The sequence below is a fragment of the Sinocyclocheilus rhinocerous genome, unplaced genomic scaffold, assembly GCF_001515625.1.
Source record: "Sinocyclocheilus rhinocerous isolate Xijiao unplaced genomic scaffold, SAMN03320098_v1.1 scaffold232, whole genome shotgun sequence".
Classification (NCBI taxonomy): domain Eukaryota; kingdom Metazoa; phylum Chordata; class Actinopteri; order Cypriniformes; family Cyprinidae; genus Sinocyclocheilus; species Sinocyclocheilus rhinocerous.
This window is the reverse complement of record NW_015641295.1, coordinates 561,860-586,380: the sequence shown is the minus strand read 5'-3', so window position 1 is coordinate 586,380 and position 24,521 is coordinate 561,860. Positions and strand designations below refer to the sequence as shown.

Here is a 24,521-nt window from a genome sequence, read left to right as displayed (position 1 = left end):
ATATATATATATTATATTGGAAGGTCATCAAACCAATCGTTTCCTTTACAAGGAAGTGACTACAATCACAGCACCAGAAAGCATATGAGTCATGTGGTTGTAAGAGAAGCCTTTGAGAGAGGACTTTCCTCTGTAATGAATGGGAAGAGACTAGAAGAGGAATCCGTGTAGTGGGAGAGGGAGGCTCTCTAGGGACTAACTTACTGGCCTGAACATAGCACTTTACTGCTGCTTGCACCAGGGATCTGTACTCAGTGTCGTATCCATCAGGTCTGGAATCCGCCACATTCATACCCGACTAGTCAACCGGAAGATTGTCCTTCACTAAGGTCAACCAGAAGGTCGATATGTAGCTGTTATTAGGCTTAATTTGCTAATATTATATTCATCTCAGAGAACAATGCTGAGATGAAATCTATATAATTGGCTCCCCACTGGATAACCGTGACTATAATGTGTTTATATTCTAAAAGGCATTGACTTTATTATTTTTTTTTTTTACATAATTTTTACAACAACTTTTCATCCATAAATCAACTTCTAGCTTTTTAATCACATGCTAGTAAAGGTTGTACTTTCGAAATTATATAAATGAAAGTCTAACACTAAATGGCACATAGGTGGAAATGAACTGCTGTGTGTCCACGAGTCAAGTCCTTATGCCAGAGGAAGCCACAACAATGACAAATGAGGTAAAATAAGCCATGCCTTTATTCAACGTTCTCCCCTCACTTATCTCACTTTAAACACAATGAGCAAAGGTCTGTGGCTCACTCCGAGAGCCCCTCAGAGAAACGCCACCATTGTGCTTAAATTAAAGACGAAAGGTGAAAATTTACAAAGGCTGTCACTTGAGAGGCCTCACCTGGGTGCGTGCACGTGCCACGAGCAGAAAGGCCACTAACCCTGTGACAGCGGCAATACAAAGCAACAAATCAACCTCAAGTTAAAAACAAAAACAAAACAGCTCTTTTGTTATTGCCCTGGTTGTAGGTCTTTAGGTTTCAGCTTCAGAATGGCATATATAATGGTTGGTGTTTTGCACTAGCACTGAAGCGGTAATCTGTATGCCCCTGCAATTATTTACCACTAAAGGACTGACCCAAGCTTTTGAGGGGTCATCAACTGTATTTGATTTCAATCCTTGAACACGTTGTTTGGTGAGGAAGGAAAACATCCAGTCTATCAGAAAAGCAATGCTTGGATGTGAAAAGGGCAGACGTTGCAAATGTGGTTTTTCACTTAATAAGTCAATCAATATATTGAGTTCCTTGCCTGTCTATTTTCAGAGGTGTCATGGGACCGAATCGACAGGGGATGTTTGACATGGACAATACAGGAGCCAAATCCCCGAAGACCCTTTCCCCACTTAAAAGTAAAAGTTCAGAGCGGAAAAATGGGTAACTTGACCCTGCAAAAGGTTAACAAACTTCTGCTTAATGAATGGGAGGAATGAAATTTCATACAAAGGAGTCTCCAGCAGAGCTTCCAGCTCACCAAAGCATACCAGCTGCGTTCAAGTATGGACGGGGAGGGCGACATTTTTGTCCATATGCCCATAATTAATGCTCTCTGCTCTCACTATTGTCTTGAAATTAAAATGAAAAAAATTTGGCCACCCTTGGCTAATTTTGTTGACGAAACGCAAAAAACGGTACGGGGGAAATGGTCATAAAACAGTCGTTCCCTCGCTAATCAAAGGCTTGCCCTCTTCTGCTTGAGTAGCTAGGCTTTATCATGCTGAAAGTTTGATGGGTTGGCTTTACACACACACACACACACACACACTCACACTCACACTCACACATGCTTGTTCTTCACATTCAGCCTCTCACACGTCCAGTAAAGGTAAGTGAAAATAATTTGATTTGGGGGCAGTTCCATTATGATGTACAAATTGGGAATGCAAAATGGAGGCCTCCTGAAAGGCAGGAGGATGTGGCTCAGACAGGTGGATAGCACTCAGTTTCTTCCTAAGGCCATGATGGGTCATGGGAAATCCGCCCTCCCGCAGAACAAAAAATGGCCTGGCAAACAAGTATTCAATGAATTATTGATTTATTCACATATATTTTTTTCTCGTTTAAACGCAAAGTGATTTATGGAGGAGGCCAAAAGTCTATGGAGATGGCACACACATAGTGTGAAAAGAAAAAAAAGTTCACATCCTTTTTAAAAAAAATCTATTAGAGACAACATAATATGCAGAACAATACGATAGCATTTACAATACTTTTTTCCCAGTTCTTATGAAAGTCCAATGCAATTTTACAACAGTATACAGTATGTCCTCATCCCTCCCCTTTAGAGGCTGATATAGTAATAAATTCAATCTTTCTTTCTCTCTCGCTCTCTTTTTGTGTCTAAGCAAAGGGCACCTCCTTTTAAAGTGTCCCATAGTATACAGATATCGGGCTTTTTTTTCTTGGTCCGAATCTATAGCCAAGATGCAAGCTCCTCAGTCTCGGTAACAAGTCGGTATGTAATCGGTTCTTGGCAAGCCCCAGAAAAACCAATCGCAGCTCCTCGTCTATCCATTGCAGTCATTTACAGAATCCGTTTTAGTAAATTACTGGGCATGGATGTCCATGAATTGTCCTCCCATGGTAGGGTCTCCTGGATTGAACATAGGGGGGTTAGAGGCTGACTCAAAGGCTTGCCCTCTTCTGCTTGAGTAGCTAGGCTTTATCAACGCTGACAGGTGTATTGTTTCGGAGAGCTATAAGCTCTATAATCGTCATGGGCAGAAAGCATAACGCTTTGCTAAGTAGGTTTAATTGGCTTTGGTTTTAAGTAATGTTGCAGTGTGACTGCTTGGAACACCTTAATTTCAGGTCTTGGGACTTCCCAGCAAATATCTGCTTAATCTCGCCTTGAGGAGAATTCCTCAACTAATGAAAATTGCTTATAAAATATAATGAAGCCTTGGTCTCTTAATCAAATAAGATGACGTTTTTTGTAATAACCTATTCATTTAATTGGTCGCGAAGTATAAAACACATCACTTACATTTAATTGACCTAGAAACTATAGTAACAATATTTAAATTAGACAAGCTAGGAAATGTTAGCGATGAAGCCGTAAAGACCAGGCATTCTTCACCATGGCGACATATTTCTGTCACACTCTGCCTCCTTTTCTTTCCTCATTTCCCCCTCTCGCTCGCTCTCTTTTTCCCCTCAACCCATCTCATCTAAGATTCCACACGCGGTCCAATTACAGAATTCGGCAAGCAAATTGAGGCTGTTTAAAGCAGGTTTCTCTCGTCTCTTCTGGGAACTATGGCAGCTGCTGTAAGCAGCCATTTGGACACCGGGAAACACTTTCAGTGTTTAGATACGCACACAAAGCAGGGACGTGACGTTTTAAAGCACAGAGGTTGTGTTATCAGCCCATGTCTCTCAGGTTAAAGACAGTGAGGTAGAGAGTCTCTTTGACAACAGAGGTATTCTGTGCTTGGCTGCATTAATGATCGCTATGTTTGTATACCGAATAAGTCAAATCCATTTGTCACACCGCTTTTGATGGCATATTTAATTTGGATATAGTCAATTAGGCTGGACTAAGCTGTGTACCCTGCTGTGCACACCTCCATTTTGCACTCCTTCATCTCCCCTGCCTTTGCCATTAGTAATCCTATTAGGAAAGACAGACAAGAAAATAGTGGACCAAGCCAGGGTCGATAGAAGCAGCTCCACCTAAAACATTCCATGCAAGACTGACATAATTTCCAAATGTGTGGCTATGTATTTGGCTGCAGGGTGAGAGAGCGATTCTTTGTGCGTTGCCTCGCAGGTTGCTGTATAAATGTAACTCATGCATCAACTGTAGGGAGACAGATTTATGACACTTTGGGGACATGCACTTTTCTCTCCTTGCACTGCTCCAGACTGCTTACATTTTGCCAATCAGTCTGTTGCTATGGTTACACACCCCTCCCCTTCTCCGACCAAAACTCTCAATCCCCCCACCCTCCATTTGCCTCTTTCCCCACACAGCTATTCCTCCTCCTCCTGCTCTCTCTCTCTCTTTCTCTTTCACCCACACTCATTTCCCCTTTTTATATATGACTCTATGCGCTGTTTAGTAACATGGCCAAAAATGTTCAGAAGTAAGAAAGGGCAGCACAGGTCGCACACGTACACAAGCACACAAACTCTTGATCTGAGCTTGTCACCCACAAGTACAGGAAATATTAGTATTGGTAAGCAGGAGAAAGCAGCTTGTTGTCTGGAGGAAAAGAGACATTTTTGTTTCTCCCATTTCATAAAAGCAAAACTAATCGCTGAAAACATGTCAGAAATTACAGATGCTTGATGACCCTGCTTTTGTACTTACTTCCCCCATTGCTTTGCGATTGGTTAACTAGAAGGTTACATGTAGTGCCACTGTCCCTCCATGCCCATATTCATGCCCATCCCACTCATAGGCCCTAGAAGGAGAGAAAACAATCGAAGAAGATGCCGAAAGATGAGAAAATAAACAGACCACGGCTCAGAGACAGGAGGTCAAGAAACAAAAGCACAATTCCCCATTTATTAAAAGAAAAGAGAAGAACACCATATGGTACAAATAAGACAATATAAGTAAACAAACAAGTAAATAATGCATTCAAAGGCTAAAGGTTGGAAGGAAGCCTGGCTTTGGATAAATCCTGCAGCTTAAGTGGTGAGGTGGGAGGGGATGAGTGGTTAGCAACAGTGACCAGTTACACAGGTTGGAAGAGGCTTAGATTCAGAGAGAAGAGCAAATTCTGGGAAGATGGGTATTAGAAAGAAAAGGTCTCAGAAAGGAAACATGAAAGGACAAAGGGGTGTCATGCATTAGACCACACCTGTGCAAACCAAGGGTCTTAGAATCAGACTGAGAAAGGAGGTAGTGCGGAAGAGAAGGAGGGGGCTTGTGGGAAGGTGGGAGATGTCAGAGGAGAAGACACGCCAAGGTCTTACCAGGTGGTCTGATTCCCATGTGCTGCTGGCCGTCCATCACGAAGCCTCCCATGGGTTGACCATCTGGGTTGTAGGGAGCTCCTTGACTTACTGCAGGAGGGCATGGTGAGGGAATATGGGGGAAACGAACAGTGGTCAATTAGTGCTTTTAATTAAGTTTAAGTAGCAGGGGAAACATCATCTGTTAACACACATGCAGACTTAGGCATTTCACACAGTTTCTTTGGGTTTCATGAGAGATAAAACACTTGACAGAACATGCCCAATGAAGCTTAAGTACTGGGAACAAAGAGCTAAGCCTATATTCTGTAATACAGGAAACATTTTTAGACAACCCAAAAAAATTAAGGGAAATCAAAGTTATCTTTTTTCCCCCACACAAGCTAATTGAGATGTACTTACCGAGAGTTCACGCTTTTCAAAGTGTGTGTGTATGTTGGGGGGTTATTTGGTCAAAGAAAAACAACTCAACCCCAATGAATGCCTTTGAACTTTTCTGAGTCCCTAATGCTACCCTGCCCCCTGAACCCTATTACAGGTAATAAAATTTACAGCAGTCCACAACAAGCCATGCACCAGGGGCACTGTTCACTAACAGGAAGAACTTAGCTGGGAGGCAAACATGGCCAATTCAAAAATAAAATATAAAGTTAAAAAAAGAAGATTAATATCCTCTGTACTTGACCGAACAACTCTCCACTGTTCTCTAGTATAATAAGTTGGATAGAGAAGATCCAGTTGTAGTTATTGTTTCAATACTTTAATCCATCGTACGTGTTTGCTCGCTTCTCTTCGTCACTGGGTTATATAGTGCCCAAGTCAGCATGATTAGTGCTTTGGGTTAATTGGATGGATTTTAGTGGTCAATCATTGTTGACATCCAGGCTGGGCTAAGTATTTACCGGCAGGTGGGCCTCCGGGTGCATGGCTTGCAGGGGGCTTTCGCCTGTGGGACTTGAATACAGAAACTATGGGGGACTTGCCTGCTCGGTTGGACTGGTCGATCATGGGCTGCACTATTCTTCTTCTTGCGTTAATGAACCTGTAAAAAAACAAGATGCAATATATTAATTTAAAATATACTGGAGTTTTTGTTATCTTTTTCTGTAAACACAGTCATGTCCAAGCCTGCTGCTGTCCAGATCAGCCCAGATAGCTAATCAGAGGGGTAATTGAGGGATTTTTTTTCTCTAATCCTCTAGTACTCCAGTGGGAGTGTTGTAGAGTTGTCCCATAACACAGAAATGTTCACAAAGCTTACGACTTGTACAAACTTGTGCTAGCTTAATATATATTGCCTACTAAGTGAAGTGCACAATAGCACTTTGAAGAAAGTGGTGTTTTCCTCTATGTATGCAGTTCTTTTTTAACAACTTTATTTTAAACCACTGAACCATTCAAACCCTGATGCAAGATGTAACGCAGTTGATAGGCACCACAGGAATTAATGTGTTTAGGAAATGTTTGCTAACGTAAAGTGTTGCATTGTCAAAGAACACAAGTACAAGCCATGTTTTCTTTTTCCTTCTGTCTCCCTAGAGGGAGAATAATGAAACTGTGGGTTCAATGAGGAGTTTTTTTCCCCCGCCAAAAAGAACAGGCTGCTCTGCTATTCTGCGTATTGTGCATAACATTTGTGACAAAAACATATTTGGTCCCTGTAGCTTCTGACCCCCAGCCTCTTTGCACCATACATCGGAGTGCTCTGACCTTGTTGTGCCTAAATCCCCTCTAGTGACCCTGTGACCCTGGTCACCTCCAGGAGACCATGCTCAGGGGTTCCAACTTGATTTATGTCCTCCTGCTGTTACCACAGTTGGACACTTCCATTTTAACGTTTGAGGGGGGAATTAGTAGACTTTTAAGGAAACAATAGCCCCGCTACTCTTTTCAGGCTGAGAAAAGCAAGGGAGGAGACCTTGGGGTGTAGGGAGAGAGCGAGAGAAAGAGAGAAAGGGAGAGATAAAGAGAAAGAGCAGGACTAACAGACAAAGAAATGTTCACATAGGCATCTGCTAAGCTTCTTCTTTATTAATTATAAAACGGATCGTTCCAACTCTAAATTTTGACTGTTTAAGCCATTGGAAAATGCAAATGTAAACAACTTGCAGTTTGTATAATTAACTATATTACTATAGATATAATTAATATTCACAATATAATTATTATTATATAAATTGAACTATTTTTTAAATAAATGTAACTATTGAACAATAGCGTTTTTTTTTTTAAGTGAGCCATCCATCCATACCATGATTAATGGGATTTTAAGGCACTCTTCATGCGTACCCATGGTAATATTACTGTAATAAATTGTCTCTCATGGTGTAAAACTTGAATTTTTTTTTTCTTTATATTTATTTGACCAGAGATCACAACTTTCTCATATCACCAATATCACTCTACGATATCACCTTAAAAGCTTAAAAAAAAGATCAGGGGAGGAATGTACTGACATGGCAGTGCACCATCAAATGAGAGAATGTCTGGAGTTTTATCACCAGCAGCGGGCTGGAGAGCAGGGGGAGTCTCAGACTAGGCATTCCTTTTACTGCCTTCATCTCAGGCTGGGGTCAAAGGGGGGGGCACTGTTGTCTATCTGCTGACCTCTGCCGTTTGGATTTTCCTCCCTCGCTCACTCGCTCTCCCTCTGCCTTTTTTCCGCTCACTTTTTTTTTTCAAATTGTGGAAATGGCTGTTCATTCTTTCTTTTTTTTAAAAAGGTATCTTAAGCTTCCTCTCTCATTCCTTCTTATATCTAAGGCCAGATGCGCCAAAAGCTGGAACAAAGGACAAGTGCTACACAATACAAGGCAGGGGGATGGAGAGGTGGTGAGGGTGAGGGAGGGGGTTTAGGAGTGTGAGGAAAAAGAGAAAGAATGGTCATGCTCTGTTCTGTGAGCCAGGCGGACGCCCTGGCGCTGACGGTTAAGAAGGCAATCAAAAGGAGCAGAGAACCATACGGGCCAGGCTAAAGCTGGAGCCTCCATTAGGAGTAAAAGTTCACCTTTACGCGACCTCTCCGCGCTAAAGGACTGCGTTTATGGCCTGTTCAGTTTCTACTTCCCATAGGCACACAATGAAGCCAACTATTCAGCCCAGCTTGGGACAATGGGGGGCTATTTTAAAGCAAAACGTCACTAGTGGCACCTCCAAAGTAGGGTAAAAAGAGGAGGGTTAAATATACACAGCTTTACTAAAAGGATGAGAAAAAAGACTGAAATGAGAGTGTTTATGAGCCAAATGAACCTGGACGGAGGCTTGGTTCTTCTCATTCTGTTAGCGCATGTGTGTTTCGTAACTGTTGGAGCACTATTGCTCATTCCCGCTTTTACTGACAGTTGATCTGATCTCTGTCGGGTCTGCCAGGTCCTCTGCTAATATCCCACTCTCATTACAAACGCACAGGTGTAGCACGAACGGCACGTGAAATGGCCAATTAAAAGCAAGAAATTGTCTTTTTCATCAGCTGCCTTTGTTGCGTGACCAATTAGGGAATAATTTAATAAGCGTTGCTGGAAAGATCCAGATTGAAGATACAAAAGGTTATATTTCAGTATGTCTATCTAAATGCATATGAAGTATGTCATTTTTCTAAGAAATGCCCCCTTCGTTCGCTCATTCCCTCTCTCTCAGATGTAAACTGTGTGAGGGGGGCGCATGCATGACTACGGAGGACCAAATTCACTCATGAAATCGCATTTCAACACACTCAGCTACATTTACATGTATATTAAAAACCCACAAACAGGCATATCAGTAATACCGATGGAATAGAATGATCTGATGATTCGGATCTGCATCTGTGGCTCTACAGGAATCTTCAGTAAAAATATGCATTAAAAGAAAAGATATAAAAGATGTTATGGTTTTAAGATAATTATCAGTTAAAATGATCAATTTAGTCATTGTGCTAACTCTGTGTTGGGACGTAACTGGCTAAAAATAGCTACATACTACATTTTAGTAGTGTGACAGTAGCTCAAATGTTTTAAAAATATTGTAGTTCTCCAGTTACAAGCTGCTTTGTGACAATGCTACATTGCCATTTTCAATGTTGCACTGTATTGTGCACACACATCAAACTAAGTAATATTCATGCATAAAGTAATATTCATTGATTTGTTCTATCTAAAATAAATAAATAAATAAATAAATATTTGAGTCCCTGTGTGGCATTTTAGGTATTCTTTAATATTTAAATATGAAGCAAAATATTTCATGAAAGCTTATGTTCATTACTATGGAAACACAGTTTAAATTGGTGTGCTTTCTGGTTTTTGGCTATGAATTTATAGGTTCAATTTAATGCTGTCACCCTAATTGATATGTTAATTCATTCAGAAACACTCATTCAGATTAATTCAGTTTTGTGCCAGTTTTAAATTATATAAATTAAATTACACTTAAAAATTTAATTTTAAATTGTATCATTAAATAGGTATACATTTTAAATTAGATTGCTTCCCTAATTAGCTACAGTGTAGTTTGTTTTGTTAGCTTGTAATGTAAATAACTACTTTTTCAAAATTAAAGCTCAACTGTAATTTAACAATTTCAAAATAATGTGTAGTTTGTAGCTTGGCACTACATTTTTTGAAGTAGCTTCCCCCACACCGGTTAACATGCTAACTGCTATAATTCAACTAGCTAATCATGCAATAAAACCCCTCTGGTGAAACCAACTTTATTATCATTATCTGCTCTGGAGATCCATTTACTTAAGTAATTAGTAATTCACATGTTGGCATGCCTCAAGGCAAATTTCATAAATACGAGCATCTCATCTCGACCTAAAGTCATAAAAGTCCAGCCTGGCTCCTCCTCTCTCCAAGTCATTCTGGGGTCAGTCGCTATGGCCTGCCTGTGCTTAAATAAACTAGTCCAGCTGTTTGCTGCACAAATTCCATTTACACTCCTGCCTCCCCTCTATGCACCCGCTCTTACTCACTCACACACACACACTTATACATACATTTACACACTTTTTTAAATCAGCACAGCAACGCAGGTCTGTAGGAGTGGCGTTAACCTGTTCCATTGCTGGAGACAGACAAGGGGGAATGGGGCGTACATAAAGGGCCAACTTCCAACACCCGTTTGCATCTCTCACCTCAGACAATTCCATTCAACCCCATCACACCCTTCTTCCTCCCCTCGCACTGCATATTCCTGCATTTCTCACCTCTCATCACGTTCTTAATAACATCGGCCTCCCCCTCGGCCCCTCCGCTGTTTCTTAGACTGGCCTGCGTTGGTGGAATCCCATAAGAAGAACCCACTCTACTGGGTCTAGGGAAGCAGGAGCCATGAATGTGAACTAGTTGTTAGTACAGTGACAACTGTACTTCTTCTTTAGTCACTTACAGCTCATCTGAGGTGTGGTGCTAGAAAATCACAGAAACATAGGCATGTGTCTTGACATATTTGCAGATTTTGCTGTAGTTGCTTACACCAGCTAATCCCAAACTTGGTGGCTTCCAGGTTTCTTGCATGCAACTGTGAGATCTGCACAGCTATTTTCATGTCAAACACTAATTTGGGGGATTCAATCTCACATTTAAATCTAGTAATCATCCCGAAAACATTGCAGTGTGTATGTGGCCAGAGATTCCTAGACTTTACCGGGATTACCTGGTCCACTCTAGCAAGGCAAAACAGCTTGCCCAAAGAAAACAGAGGAGATGTAAAGGGGGCTTTTGGGGAAGTCTCAAGTAGGGGCTGGTCTAATCCCTGCTGCATCAGCCCCCCTCCAACAGAGGCTGATCATTACTTCAGCAAACTCACCCCTGGTGCACCCCCACAAGCTACTCTCACCAAACAAAGTCGAAACCTTTCCATTAACAGAGCTGTGAAGTCCCCTCTAAAGCCGCTATTAAAGAGTGGGGCCGCCGCCTAGGGGCTAAGGAACACACTTTATAAACACATAGCCGGTCTGTGAGAAGGAGAGAGGGGTGCAGCAGAGATTGCTACGAGCTGCTCAAAAGATCAACGCAGCCAGGAAGACATATGCAGACTTCAGACCAGAAAACTCCAGCTTGAGGCGAGAGGAGACCATTGCTGTGATCAACCTCTGTTGTGGCATTCAAACGACCACCGAAAAACAAAGCAGAGTGCAACTGCTGCGAGGTGCTGGACATGCTTCAGAGACGGTTCCCCACTCCTCTGGAGCCGGGGACTATGAGGTCATTCTTGGCATGAACATGGCCTGCCTGCTCTCCTCTGATTCCCCACCCAGCCCAGAGAGAGCAAGAGAAATAGAGCAATAATACATCAGAGAGGGAGGGCACCATCATATGCCCACTTTACAAACACAACATTGGAAAACCCTCCATTCCATGCTGTCATCTATCTCTGAGGGCTCTTCATGCAGCCTGATGCCAGAGGCAAACGCTTGGGCCAGAGGGCACTGCCTCTCTGTGCAAACATGCAAACAAACAACCGCACAGTGTTGGGATGTCAACTGGCAGCCGTGTGTGTGGCAGCACATGGCACATTAGAGAGGAAATGACATCACGGGGGCAGGTTTAATGGAGCCTCCGCCTAGCTGTCACTGTGGTGGTCTCTGCCGGGCGCTGTAGAGCTAATGCTGGCACCGCCAGTTCTATTGACACACATACAAGACCTTACACGTAAGCTCTGACTGGCATTACTAACCACGCACCAGGAACCAGGAATTTACCTGAGCAAAAAAATATATATTTTTACTTTAACACCTGATGGTATGGTAATTTGAATAACCAGTAGAGAGACCATAAATGAAAGCTTTGATTTGTGGTCTGACAAGTTTAGTCACTTTGCTGCTTCAGCTTCCCTTATAAAAACTGTGATGGCACCATGCTGATATCACATCGGGTATTCTGTTATATACAGTACCATGGCACTGTTTGATTCATGCACTATTATATGTAATAGGTAAGTGTTGCCATGATGTTAAAAAAAATCTGTTTGTCCAACCAGTGACAGATAGGAGTTTTCATTATTTTAGTTTTCATTTTGTGAAATTTCATTTGGTGAAATTAACAGTGCAGATAATATGGCTAGGGCAATATTTTTCATATTTATTCTTTATACTTGCGTTATACGTAGCGAATGCATATATGAAGTGTTACTCGCTCTAGCGTGTATATTTTTGTGGTTGTTGTTGGAGGGGTGAAATTCAACGTGACCTTGCAATCACTGTAATGCTAAAAGCTCACTAGCTAATCAGTGGTCGGCTCGCTAATCAGCAGTCCAATCTGTTCCTAGATTTATAAACATAACCAATATGCTCTAGTGCCGATCCACCCTCCGTCTGTCATGTTCACATTCCCCCACAAAAGAGAGGATAAAAAAGTATAGAAAAGAAGAAAAAATGTTGTCAGTGCCTGGGGCCTGTTGTGTTGTAAGACAGAGGGAGAGAAAGAGGGGGGTGCACCCTTGTATGGTTCACAGACTCTGTACGAATGCATGCATACACACACACACACACATATCCGACGACAACTTACTGCCAAAGAGCCATCCATGCACATATATCTCCACATATAGAGACACATTCTCTCCGAAACAGAAACTATTTCAACTGCGCTGGTCTCGTTTACACTCGCGCACATACATGCACATGCACCCCAACACACATTACAAACGACTTCACATGACTAAACGCACACACACACACACACACACAGACAGACACCGAGAGAGAACCACTCCAACTTGTCTACTGTTGACACAACACAGAGTTCAGGTCTGAGCAAGTGCTGAAATTCCAGTATGGCAGAATAGTTAGCAAACACTTGAGAACAGACTGAGCCCAACTGTGCAGAAAGGCAAACAATCCCTATATCCATCCAGCTTCATGGAGCTGAGCTCTCCACTATGTCTCCATCTCCGCCTGATGTAGCAGGGGATTTTGAGAGTGTAGGTTGGGCCACATGCCTGTGTCTCACTGGTGTAAATATGTCTTTTGTTTGGCGGTTTGACCCCAGGGTGTGTTGGTATTTTGTTGAAAGGCCACGGATATTCACGCTAAAGCACCTTGACAGGAAGGCTGTGTGAAGGCCGCTCCGGGACATGAGCTATGGCTCATCTCACCCAGACCTGCTTGCATCCTTTGGGCCGCTGTTGCGTATACACACACACACACACATACACATATGCATGCATGAACAGTGAGACTCACGCATATGCACGCATGCTCAGGTTAAGCAAGTAAGTTGTCAGTGTACACTACATCTAGAATTATGGATTTAGTAAACACACAGAATCCAAAGGAAAATTTTACTGCCCAGACGTTGCTCTGTGATAGACTTAATGGAGTTCCTTGCTATGTTTTATATAAGTATAAATTTGTCTTGAAAATAAACTGTAATCTTTGCTGTCAAGCAAGTATCCATTTGCTTTCCATTTAAATCTCATCGTGGTGTAGGAGAAACAACTGATATACCACACAGATCTTTCTGATTTTGCTTTCATATAGGTAAAACTGCCTATCTAAGATACCTACTGGGTCAGGGGTGACATTTTCCCCCGAAGCTATAAGAACGTTGCCAGATACTACACACGAAGAGCACATAGAGCAATCATCCAGAGCTTTTCTTGAACAAGTTTCAACTTCTCTTGACATGGGCGGGCTTGGCTGTCAGAGAAGTGAAGCATGCCAGTCATCCAGTTCTCTCTCTTTATTTTGCTCTCGCTCCTTTTTTTTTTCTCTCAGGCACAGAAACCTGATCCAGGGTGTGTGGACGCTGTTTCTCTAAAGTAGCCCCGCCACACTTCACTCCATGCTTTTAAGACTTTCATAAAAGCCGCCTTATTGACAAAACAATCCATCCCTAAGGTTTAAACAGCATCTTTAAAGGGATTATTAAATTCTGTCAGGAAGGGAAGAACGGGCAACACGTGAAACCCGATGACCCGCCCATTGATTTTACATCACTGATCTTCATGGAGTGTTCTGAGAATGCTTTCTCTTATCGTCAAAGGCTAAAACTTTTCTTTCTCTCTGCCTCTTTCCTTTTTCTTACTCTACCACCATTTCAATGAAAGTTTTGCATTTGTATGTCGAACAACTGACTGTGCCTTTACATCATTATGGAGTTATACATAATCCCTATCAAAGCTCTGACATCTCCCTCCAAAAATAGATCCCACAGTCGATGCCTCCTCAATGCCACGTTCGCTCACCGCGTCTTAGGCTGTCTCTGTGTGCTCATGCGTGTCCGGGGGTGAGTATGCGTCTGTGCTTATGTGTGCGTAAGGGTGACCATAAGGGTGTGACTAAGTGTACGTCTATTGCGTATCATCCAGATTTGAAGAATAGTTTTCAGACACTCTCAATGCATGTTGACTAAACAACGCACTCACCCACGTGGGTTGATTCGATTGTTAATACGTGGACCCAGATTTGCAGCAGTCCCTCACGTTATGTTAGCGCCAATAATTCATGAGTGATCCGCACCCCACGCGGCCTTTAGCATTTTTTATTTAATCTTCAGCTTGCAGATTCTCGGAGTCCTCATCAATAATGGACACATACATGTGTGTTAACAAGTCTATGGGAGCAGGGCTTAAGGAAGCCATCATTTTCGGTTGATCTCTTGTTTAGCTCCATCTGTTAGCTGTTTGTTTGATGTCACATTGTGGTTTCCACATGTTCACCCTTAAGTCCTATAATCAACAACATTTTTGTTCAGAGATATGGCTAAATGATATGGACTTGCATGCTAAGCAAATGAAATCTATATGCTTGCATGGTAGAATGGAATGCTGGAATTTATCTTGTAAATCTTGCACGAGTATTGTATGTTGGAAATAAGCTGTATTGGCCCGGTGCTTTGACTAGTCTGATAAATAGAATCACAGCTTGGGAAATTGCCTCTAAAAATCAGCAGGTCAGGAGGTAACATCACCAGGGGTTGCCATGGAGACACCCAATGGTGAGCTTCCTACTAAGCACAACCATGGGCCTATGAAACGACAGATCCTACTCTCTAACCCCTAATGTGCTGAGCGTCTCTCTCTCCCCCTCTGTTTTCATACACACTTTCCATGTCATCTGCACCCTTACACACATATCCGAACACATCCACACTGATGCACACAATCTGAGAGAAGGCTGCAAGATCCCAGCATGCAGGGTTTAACAGCTAATGCCACTTAAATTGGCCACCTCTGGCTCATCGCTTACACACTTGCTCAGACAAGTGCTCCTTCTCCCGCATCCACACAAACACAGGCAATATGACAATTCTTCCAGCATACACCAAACCCTGCTACACAATGATTCGGCCCAGTAGCCGAATGCTGGGGTAGGACAGGACAGTGTGTGAAGTAATTGCCTGTGTGTTCTCTGCTAACTAATATGGCTGAAAGAATTGATCTCCCATGGGTTGTTGTGAGGTCACAGAAATTGATAACCCCAACAAGATTCCCTTGTGTCCGTAAGCCTGCGTCCCACTGATAGGCCACTTTTGTAAATTAATCTTCATTCTTAGTCACCGGTTGTCTCGAAGGTACCGAACCGAACAATGGTAAGGATTATGTTGTCAGAAATTACATTTTGTGTAATGGGTTTTAATACATCTCCCATCTCTCTCACTCTTCTAACATCTGGTGTACATAGCAAGGATATGTTGTTAATAAGCTTGAGAAGCCTGATGGAATAACAATGTTACAGTATGTAATCAGGATACAAAGGTATATTGCATTAGAGTAAATGTGATATGTTTAGCAATGCATTTTGTAAAAACAATGATTGCTAGCGGAATTTTTAATGAATATTAAAAATATATAGTACTACCAACAAGCACTATGGTACAAACAACTTTCAGATGGGCATTCCATAGCACTATCCACAGCAGCTACATTAGACTGTGCCCATTCTAACAACCAGTTTCTACAGTAATTGCAACTACCACGTACAAATGACATGACGCTTAAGTGAAACAATTTTTTTTTTTTTTACAGTTGGCAACTCATTGCAATGACAACAGCCAGAAAAATGCTTTCAATGTACACATACATGTTTTCTCGTTCTATAAAAATGGCTATGTATATATGTGATCTAGTTTCTTTTGCTTTTCTCTTGTAACTTAAAGTAGTTTAATGGTTCATATTTGGCTATTTGGATGATTAGGCTACTGATTGCCTTTGTGAAGTAATTAATAATTTGTAACTTCTAATTTGTATCGGAATGCTTATTTAAAGCAACTCTCCCATCCCATGCTGGGAGTGCTTACATCAAGGCCGGTTCATTCAGCAAAATGGATTAGGGCATGTAATCAGATCCTTGGCAATATCAATCTCTGACACTTAGAGAACAAGAGCGGAGTGAGTTTGCGAACAGAATTTCATGGCCTGGCATGAAAAAATTTGTGGCGAAGGTTGTTCTTTGTGTTCTTACATCAAACGTTCCGTCCTTTGTTAGTTTTCACCTCCCCACTCCCTATCTCAGGCCCTTCATTAGACACGGCTAATAACAGTAAGCATGTGCTGATAGCCATCACTGGTAACAAACACACCCCTGTGAAGGTTCTGTCAAACTTTACGGAACTTTTAACGGTGGAAGCGATGAAATCAATAGCTTTTTAGGCTGAGACATAGAGTCCTGTGTCACAGTGAGCATGGGACAGACAGGTTTTGAGAGAGGATTCAGAGAGGCGCAAGAGTAGCTGCTCTCACAGGGATTCATATTTGAATGAGTGAACAAAAAATAAAAAAGTCGGAAAAATCCTGGCGGCAATATCCCTTTGGGTGAATTGATTTGAAGGGAGATGAGGCGATAAGTGGGAGACAGATGGGAGGGGCGAGCAAAAGCGGGGGGAGGGGAGTGTATTAATTCAAATCATTAAGAGCCGCTTGCCAGGGGCGAAGCTATTGATTGCATGTAAACACAAAAGTACAATTGACTTACCAGTTGTTCACTTGTAGTATAGTGAGCCCGGTGTCTTGTGCCAGTTGCTTTTTCTGTTCTTCTGAAGGGTAGGGGTGCTGATAAAAGAGAGAGAAGAAAAAACAACAGGAAATGACATGAGAAATATTGTAAATAAATCAATTAATGAGCACATTTGTTAGTGAGAGAAAGGTCTGAGGTACAGAAGGGAGATGTTGCTCACACATTTGTGCAGAAAAGTGGCAAAGCAGCTGTTAATTAGTGTGAAAAAGTGAGGTGTGTCTCTTTCTTAAAGTCATTAATGGAATATGAAATCGTGTAATTAATGGCAGCGAAAAAGGCAAGCCAATTATAAAGTTAAGTGAAGTGTGGGAACAGAAACAGTAATTAGAGTGCTGTGCCGTGCAACCCCACTGAAATTTATTCTAGTCATCTTGCTGCCATGAATGCATGACAGAGAATGGATATCTGAAGCCTTGTGTGGAATACAGACCACAAATCTGACATATACCTCTTCCTTGTTTTAATCGTTGTGAGATTACCGTCATTCTAGATGATTAGCCAGTTAGCTAAATGGTAACAACATGGGTGATACTAAAGTAAGGTGAACAGTTTTCAATACAGCCAAGTTAAGAACTTGATTTTTTTCTGATCCAGCTGTTTAAATAAAGGTGAGGTGAGATTTGCTTGATTTATACTAGCATTAGTATGAAGTATTGAGCTTGCTAGCTTTGAGTCTAAACAATGTGCTGTTCATGAAAAAGACAAGACAGAGCCTGTGTTGAGGCCCCTGCTGAGCATGTAAAATGGGAGGTACATTGTGCAAAGATGTTTACACCACATTTATACCTAGAGAGATAAAAAAGAGAGAGAACCCTGTGTTTTGGTCTTAAAGCACAGCAATAACCCCTCTACCATTTCTGTGGTACAATATTTTCATATAATGCTTTGTTAACACAATAATCGGACCTAGACACCTCCAGTGTTTGTGGACGGCACAGTGCACTGTTTGTCTCACTGTGCTAACAGATTCAGACCTTATAAGCCCATTACCAAACCTTGCACAACCTGATAGGGATTAACAGAGACCGAGGCTTTAACTTGGCATTGGGCTGCAAATCTACCAAAGTGACAACAGATCGCTGTTTAACAGAGAAGTTAGCAAATCACTATTGCAAACAAAAATGTTTTCTACTTGTCCTCAAACCATAGCGAGTCAACATCCTTGACACTGCAGCAAAGTAACTAGGAGCCAAGCATGTCACAGGGAAAGGGCACTTATGAATATAGTTTACTTTTACTTATGTGATCTAACGTATAGCATTGCAAAGGAAGACATTGGCAACTGTGATTCTGATTCACCCTTTCAGAGGTATAATAAGAACAAGGCTTCCAAATGAACAAACAAAAATGTAAAAATGGTTGGCGCCACGGGTTGTCTGCTCTTTTTTTCGAGCAATAATAAATTGGAATGTCTTTCATGTTGCTGAATGCATGTTTATTTACTGGTACTGCCAGAGAAAGCGAGCTGTTTTCCTGTCGCTCTGTCATTTTCATGTGATCCAATTGTAGGTAATTGGAACAAACTTTGGATAATTTCATGCAGAAAGTTATAATTGTAAGTGTCGCCTGCAGCCATTTCTAAATAGATTTTAAGATTTTTTTTTTTCTTCTTTTTTGCCTTATCATATGTTTCCAGTGTCCATCGTTGTAAACCACAAAGATGAGGTTTGTGTGAAACCAGGGCCAGGACTGGAAATGTGAGAAAACAACATTCCAGCCTCTCTCACTGTCATCTGATCAGCGGTAATTGCTGATAGCAGGCCTTTGAGCATCAAAAATGCAATGGCAACTATAATCATAAAATCAACGAATAAGTCCAACATCACATTTATGTAATTCCTGCCCTGTTCTGTACTTCATCAAATCATCAGAGAGAGAACAGCGGTCATGCTCAACTTTACAAATGAACTGTGGAGGTAAAAAATGGCATTGAGTGTGGCATGATGGCTGGTCAGCCCTGTAGTGAAGGGAACATGTCTGGACAAAAGTATCAGAGGCCTCGTGACTTTTAAGGGGAAAGCTGTGCCAAAGGCTATGTGACAGCACAAACACTGACTGTTCTGCTGCTGGCTTACAAAGAATGACTCCAGCTCTGGGCCGCTGCAACTCCAGGTATGAGAAAACTGGGGCCGGATGAGATTCACACATCATTGTGTTCTGCTCACTACCTCTCCTACACCGAAAGATTTTAAGGACAGCAGGTTAAATTCCAGCTTGGTTACACTCCGATAACATGATTTGGAAACAAGAAATTCTCTTTTCGCCAGACCATTTGCATACAAGATTCTTTTGCAATCCGCTATTTTGAAACCGTCTCTTCTACAACTGTTTTGTCAGTCATTACATGGTCTAAACTTGTAAAGGAATGGGTAACTAAGAGAGTCATTCACATTAAAATTCAAATATGAAATATCTTGATGAGATGCATTGTAGAATGCATTGTACTGGCTTCGCTTTCAAGAAAAGAAGTGGGAGGAGGACTGTCAACTAAGGCAACTTGTTAGACAACTTTACAAAATGAAATGTTACAACAATGCACAATGGGGTGGAGAAAATGAGCAGTCAAGTTTCAGCTCAACTTAAATGTAACCTAATCCTATCCTAACTTCTCATTAAATCCTAGAAACCCCACACAAAGACCTTCTCTGTGATTGACAGGTGGCTCCGACCATGAGCATTTAGCAGTACCCAAACAGGATTCCTGTACAAATGCCAACTGGGTCAAGCTCTTCCGCCCACAGCATCGAGCGTGCCTCACCTTTGTTGTCATAATGACCTCGAGGTAGCCACACCTGTATTTGAGCAGAATGGGGCAGCAGTGACTGAAGCCCCATTTACACTTATTACTCGTCATATCCGGAAAACATCCAGATATGATTTATTCACTTTTAATTAATAGCTGCTCACACAAAAGCCCTTATGTTAACTTAAACCCTGCCTTTTTTCGGTTTATATGTAAATTGTCCAGTATCTATTTGTAATCATGGCAGGTGATAGATAAATTCTATGGCTAAAATACCTGGGTTATTATTCTTGTTGTTGTTTTGGACCTTTCTGTTTGCTAAATGCATACATTTGTAGAATGTCTGACCTTTTTTTCCACATTCTTTACAAATGTTCTTCCATTGTGTCTCTTTGAACAATGTTCTCACAGATCTTTTCCATCCTTGTCATACTGATGTATTTCATAAAAGCATTCATAAACTCATAAAGTGGATATGTTCAGAAACCATTTTTTTTCTTTGTCTGGTTCTCCAAACACCAAATTATCCCTATGCGTCAAAACAGTGTGATTTAGATTCTGGTTTAACTGAGAGAAACCAACAGATTTTATAATAGTCAGAGAGCGACAGTATTTTAATCCTCTTGGCAGCAGTACTGGCTGAGAATTGTTTTCTCAGGGTCTCGTGATGCTTTAGTGAGAAAGCAATAATACTGCCTAAAGAACAGATGGAAAATCTCAATGCATCCTCCCTGTTTCCTTTCGCCTATCTTAATGATACGTCTTGTCCAAATATACTACTCCTTTCATCAGAATTTCCAGCCTCTTCTGCACTGGTGGATACCAAGCCAACAATGTCCTCCCCATGCTCAGTTCTCCATCATGTATCTTATCTGTGTGTGTGTGTCTGTGTCTAGCAGTGCATCAACAATAGTCCCTCCCGGTCTTCCTCTGCGGCCCCCTCAGACAGGGAATGGCGGGGAAGAGCGTAGAGTCCGTGTCCTATCGGCGAGATAAGAGAGGTGAACAGGTCTCTCCCATTCTCTCGTGCTCTCTCTGAGCCCAAGATTGCTGCTCAAAATCGAACTCAGACTTTCCCCCCAACCCTTGGTTGACTCTGCTCTCCTTACCCACAATTCCGAGCGATGGCGGAGAATGCTGTTTTGAATACAGCCAAGATATGAGGAGTCAAGTTGTGTCAGGAGACCTTTCCGTGGGAGAGGGTAGAATTCCAGTATTTACTGCACTGTACCCTGAAAGCTGAGAGGTACAACCCAGACTATGAGAGCAGAAACATGAGAGGTGTGTACTCTTGGTCTTTATGTCTTTGTCGGGAGAGTTGTGTATATAGAACAGGGAGGATGAGGTCTGGATGAGCTCCAGCTGTGCTCCTTATCAGGTCCTTAGACAGGATCCTCTGGTTCACTGTGAGGGGAGAACTATTTTGGAAGTTGCTTTCATCTCTGTGTTTTCTTCATCATTTTGCTTCCCCCGCAAAAAAAAGCCAGAATCCCAGCAGTATTTCTTTACCCGTCAACTCCCAGGGTTGGCTAGGGCCACATACTGAACACATCCTCCCCCCAATCGCTGTGGACACGTCTTTTTGTGTTCCATTTAACCAGTTAATTACAATCAGCCACAACCCCCTCTCCCCCACTCCGCTGCCTTCATTACCCACATTACCGTTATTATCGTTATGTTCTATTTAAGGGAACATTTCTCTCTATCCTGTGTGATTTGGATTAAAGAAGCTTTCCGCACAAGATTAACTTAATAAAATAAGTGTGCGCTGAACATGGTGCTTATTCTTCACACAGAAAAGGAGTGGGGAGGTATGGCACAAAAATGAGGCATGCCCCTTGAGTCGCAGAACACGGGAATTAATCCTAGTGGCTCCATCTGACAATGCTTCCACTATGTGCCTATCTCGCTAAGCAACGTGCTGTCTACATAGTAAATACGTTGCAGGGGCGACTAAGGTCAACAGGTCCTTTCAAGGTGAGTATGTATGGGTTCATTTCAGCTAGGTTTCCTACTGCTGCCTCACTTCCATATTCCTTGTGGCTAATCCCCATGGAAGCCAAGCTGCCCCTGAGGAATGCCTGAGGCTTGATCCAGGGACCATTTTGGCCAAGGTGTCTACTGAGTATCATTTCAACATCCTATCTCAGAACCAGCCACTGTACGCGTGGGCTGCGTCCACCACTCTTCCGTGGCTTCGCCCTTGAGAAAACAGGATTAGGTCTGAAGTTTAGTGCTCCACCTACTCCAGCTCTGCTAGCATTAACCGCACCAGAGCCACAGCTTCAGGCCTTCTGCGATAGGGCCACCTACAACATTCAGCCCAAACCTCAGGGTGGGGGAGGAAGGATTACCCTTGATATTTGGCAAAGAGCATTATCGTCTCACCAGAAAATTGTGCACTCGTTGTCTTCATCAGTAAGACATGCATGAGAGAAACAATCACAGCTTTGTTGGAAAGTTATTTATTATCAGAGAAAGGTGTTATTTCTCAAGAAAGCACAGTAAGTCTTGACTTCAGAGATATTTCTTGGCTGAGGAAGAGTTGAGACATTTCAAATTCCTTTTTGTGTACGTGGCATAAACATAAAGTTTTGTCCTTCATTAAGAAAAACAAAACATGATTCATATGGAAAACTGAAGAGATGAGCGAGAGCAAAAAGACAAAACAATAAAGCTTCTGTAACCCAATTTCTTCCTAAGACTGATTCACCAATGAGACAACAACAAAAGAGGGAGAAAGATCTTAGATTTGGAAAACAACTGGAGGCCAGGGCTTAAGATGCCCTGGCGGAGTTGGTGACTGGCTGGCTCACAGAAAGTGGGAGTGCTTCATTGGGAGCGCCACTAAGTTTGTAGCGAGCTAAGTCAACACAAAGCCAGCACATGAATTATTCACATGCAGTGTTTTTAGAAATCCTTGTACTACAACAAGTTAAAGCTGGGGAAATTTCACCCTTGGAAGCAATTTTTTGCCATTTAATCTCTACTTTTGATAAAAGAAGATATGTTTAATTTGGTTTCCAGCATGGTAATTAGTCATCCTTTTTTGTCAACATTTTTTGTTGGGATAGGGAAGAGGGTGTAACACAAGTGCTTTTGGGTAGGCAATAGGCACTCTCGGTTTGGAGGCAGCTGAGGTCAGAATGTAAGTCTAAAATTAAAGGATGGGTGTGGGCTGGAATACAAATCAGATCTATCCATATCTGTGTAAACTTCCAAGCCCACAATGTGCTAAATCAACATTATCAAATTTGAGCTAAGGGCTTTGCATTCAAAAATGCAAAGTGCAACAGGCAAAAGACAAAATAACACGTATCTGGACACCCGGATTTGTAAGGCACTTCATTTGAAGACAGTGGCTGGTATTTGAATAGTTTTACATAGAGTAGAGCAGAGCTAAATTTTTATGGGGTGGCCTATAGCTTCAAGCGCCACCAGACACTGCAAAGAGGTAAGCCAGGTTCAGGCACTGATCTAAAGTCAGTCGCAGTAGGGTAAGCAGTCTCTTATTCAGTCTCATTACAGATCCCAGTGGAAGGGTGGGGAGTCTGTGTTTAAGGGGGATGCGTGTTGTTCCACACCTGCTGTTCACAGTCACACGGTAATAAGGGGGCCAGCCTGCAAATACTGACTGGAGCTTGGTGGACTGCGGCTGATGAGCCCGGGCTAATTCAGGGGTGATTATGTAGTTTACTGGACCACTAAACCTCTTTAAGCTTGTAATTACAGCCTATTTGAGGGGGGAACATTCAAAAGCAATTCAGCTGCGCCGTGCCGTGCCACGCCGACCGCAGCTGGAGGTGGGTTGCCGGCATTCGGCGGGGGAGTCTAATATCTGCTGGGATGGGGATTTTAGCACAGTCAGTCAGGTAGCATCACGGCCAAAGAGGTACACACCACCTCGGCCGGCCCTGTTCCAGAGAGCGCCTGCCAGCGGCTTTGCTTGACACACAAAATCAGAGCGGCTTGTGATCGTTTAAAGCTGATAAAAACCCAAATGATTGTTTTAGCTATTGTCAAGAGGGCTGCAAGTGAAATGCAAAGCAGTGCTATTAATGCATGCTTCGGTACACAAGCTACTCCACCCTCCTGCCTCCCAGTAGCCAAAACTGGGTTTGTTGAAGGTGGGGGCCGAGTGTCAGGAGCAGGAACTCATGGTGCATTAAATGTTAAGAGAATCAGGTTACCATATTGCACCTTGACTAAGGAATCCTTTCCAATGCCTTTACTCTCAAGGAAATTATCCTTTAGCTAATTCCACTGAAATGCGATACTCAAAGGAAGCAATTTCGGAACCACACAAAAATTCTAATAACCTGTGCGATATTATTATGTTATTATCATAATTACCCTTTTGCCCTGGCCATTTTAATTAATGTTAAATGGAAGGCCTGAGGGGGAGGAGAAACCTGGTCACGGTTGGAAAAGAGTTAAAAGAAGGTAAAGGTTACAGTTGCTCCCTTATGTCATTTCACTGTCTCAATAAAAGAAGGACAGAGTGAAGGAAGGAAGAACACAGAGACATATCTCTCCTCTCCTCTTTTTTTGCCATCTTGTTTTATATCCTTCTCCTACCTCTTCTTTCTTCCATTCTCTCTCTCTATCTCTCTTTCACTGAGCGGAAGACGGATCTTTCTCCATCGGTGCACAGCTTATACAAATCAATGACTTAATCTGTCGTAACAAACAAGTGAGCAGCGCCTTGCCTCTGTCTGCTTCCTTTTCCACCACAGCTAAAACACTCTGCTGATAACAGAAAGAAGAATAAAAAGGCCCATGGACCAACACTCTCATCTTCTCTCTTAGTGACCTCACTTTCTATTAACGTGTGAATCTAATCTGATGAAATGTGGTTCAAGACACACATTGCAGATTCCTCACACAGAAG

The 24,521-nt window shown here is 42.2% G+C and overlaps 1 pseudogene; it reads right to left on the bottom strand.

Moving 5' to 3' along the window:
* Positions 1-2,662: 2,662 nt before the first annotated feature.
* LOC107754743 (homeobox protein Meis1-like) overlaps positions 2,663-24,521 on the bottom strand; it is a 60,008-nt pseudogene continuing 38,149 nt past the window's right edge.